Source organism: Hyposmocoma kahamanoa, unplaced genomic scaffold (assembly GCF_003589595.1).
Source record: "Hyposmocoma kahamanoa isolate Upper Pololo Valley unplaced genomic scaffold, ASM358959v1 87, whole genome shotgun sequence".
Lineage (NCBI taxonomy): Eukaryota > Metazoa > Arthropoda > Insecta > Lepidoptera > Cosmopterigidae > Hyposmocoma > Hyposmocoma kahamanoa.
In genome coordinates, this window is record NW_020654422.1 from 10,059,795 (window position 1) to 10,062,320 (window position 2,526).

General features: G+C 34.7%; 1 long non-coding RNA gene across 1 annotated transcript; it reads left to right on the forward strand.

Moving 5' to 3' along the window:
• Positions 1-1,071: 1,071 nt before the first annotated feature.
• LOC113235476 lies at positions 1,072-2,159 on the forward strand. The gene is made up of 3 exons (XR_003310868.1): positions 1,072-1,362; positions 1,569-1,641; positions 1,954-2,159. It is a non-coding gene; the product is annotated as an uncharacterized LOC113235476 (long non-coding RNA).
• The last annotated feature ends 367 nt before the right edge of the window (positions 2,160-2,526 follow it).

The window sequence follows — 2,526 nt, forward strand, 5'->3', positions numbered from 1 at the left end:
GAGGACGATCTCGCATCACGACTCGCAGACAGGACCGGTATATCCAATATATATATAGTAAGTTAATAAAAGTAATTACTTACAAAAAAAAAATTAAAAAAAATATAGATAAAAGAAAAAGAAAAAAAATTCAAAAAAATCTTCGGCTAGATTAAATGGAATAGTGCAACTAATATAAAAATAAGCGTGGAAATCAGAGACGAAAATCGTTTTAAAGAATTAATAAAGTAATGTATTTAATAAAGGGTACGGACCTCGAGTCTGTAGTGTGTAATTATTATGGAGGAGGTTTTAGTCCGTAGGTCACTGGTCACACTTCCCAGTAAAGTCGGGCATGCCATCCGGTCCGGACCTATGGTATCCATAAGGATTCCCTCCTTCCTTCGAGAAAAAAAAGAACCTAACTGAACCTAATCGTGTCTTTGCGATAAATATTCAACATATCCTGAAAGAACAACTGTTTCGTTATAGTTCGGTTTTCGGTGTAGTGAAAATTTGAACAAACGTTATTTCGGACAAAAAAATTTTCGTGTTTGTGCTAGGTTACCCTTTTAATCGCAAAGATCCTAGGCAGTGGTGCCAGATTGGGCGATTTTTCGCCACTTAGGCTATTTCGAGGGGTCGTGCGGCGACAATAAAAAGCTATCGGCGATTTGGCGAAAATTTAGGCTACCTTATAAACAGATAAAGGCGATTTTAGGCTATTTAATACTGTCTAGGGAATTACAAACTTCAGTGGGGATTTTTGTGGGGAATAAAGTTGTATATGGAGTATAGAAACGGCGAATATCGGTTACTAACTATACGGTTATTAACTTCGCAAAAGTCTGACGACATTGATCCCGTCACAGTTCCCCTAAAACTTCCACTGCGCTCGTCACCTTGAGATATAAGTTGACAAGTCCCATGTGCCTGTAATTTCACCAGCAACCTTACCTTTCCAAACCGGAACGCAATAATGCTCACAATACTGCTTGGCGGCAAAAATTAGTAAGGTGCCAGTACTTCCTTAGACGAACTATATCACAAGGAAATCTTCTGCTACTAAAATATTTATTTATGGTCGATTTATTATGTTTTATAAAAAGTCATGGAACAAAAGTTGTTGTTTATGGTGTTAGTAATATAGTTCAGGTTGTTAGTATTTAAAAAATAACCTTGTATATGTTCGGTACATCAAATCTTCAGCTAATTTGACCAAAACTAATACTTTACATTAAATTAGAGGTCGCAAAGTAATATAACAGGAAATACACATTCTCTTTAATCTTGCAGCTACACGACACCTGTAAATGGGCCTACTCTAGAAGCTCCAGCAGAAGACCAAGAAGATTTCCTCTATAACGACGTCACGACTAATAAGTGAATATAGTTCTTGGAATTTTTATTACTAGAAACAAATTATGTTCTTGACTCTTGCCATGTTACGGATTTTTAAAGAACCGATTATACATCTCACAGCTGGGCACGGGTTTCTATTAGGAGTTAGTTGCCGATTTCCTCTGTTCTCATTATACATATTTACTAACGAAAAATAATTATATTCATATTATTGTTGTTTATTACAGTCGAGAGCTCATGAGGGTTCGAGATGCCACTGTGCAAAATTCCATAGTTCCACACACAGTACGAGTTGGACAGGTTAATATCATCATTAACATAGCGGTCACCTAACTCGCGGCTGCGGCTAACAAATCTCTGCATAGCATGTTTGACAACATGCCTTTAAATTTGGTACGCGGGTTCCCTCACAATAATTTTAATTGCCCACTGTTGAAACGATTGGCTGGCTACAAAAAATAAAGTACGAAAAATTAACGTTACCAGTTTCAGAAACGATTGAATAATTGAAAAATGCCTAATTTTGTGTGAGATTTATTTTAGCAGTCTTTTATGCATTGCTGACATGTTTTCGTTTTAAACATTTGTCTACAAAGATTTATTTATCTACAGGACTCACATAACCGTAGTCAGACTGAAGAAAACGAAGACAGTACACATTCGTCCTTTAACGCGAACTGCGCACCGTTTATTTTCAACGTCATAAATAACGTCACGACCGTGCAGCGAAACGATGTCAGAATTTAGCTGTTATCTCTTTTAATAGGATTAGGAAACTAGCTCTTTTATTAAAAACGTATTAATTAGTTTTTAAATTTTTGAAAAATATTTGTTTCGTGTATAAAAGTTAATAAGCTTATAAGGAGAAGTAGTAGTTACGCTTCAGATTATATAAGATTTTAAATATTTACGTAATTAAGATTTATTGTAATAGATCTGGATTTCAAGAAAGTGAGCTTTTGCACGGACTGTGTTCTTTTCATTATCAGTGATTATGTTTTAGATTTATGGTTTCCTGAGATTTATTTTTGTGCAATGTTCAAATTGTACAATAATTAAATAAGTAGTAAATAAAAGGTTTTTTTTTTACTGTTTCTGTGACAATTGTACCCTGCGAAAGAAAAATATCTTGTTGTGTACATATACGTTTATTGAAGAGTATTTCATACTTAGTGCAAACAGTTT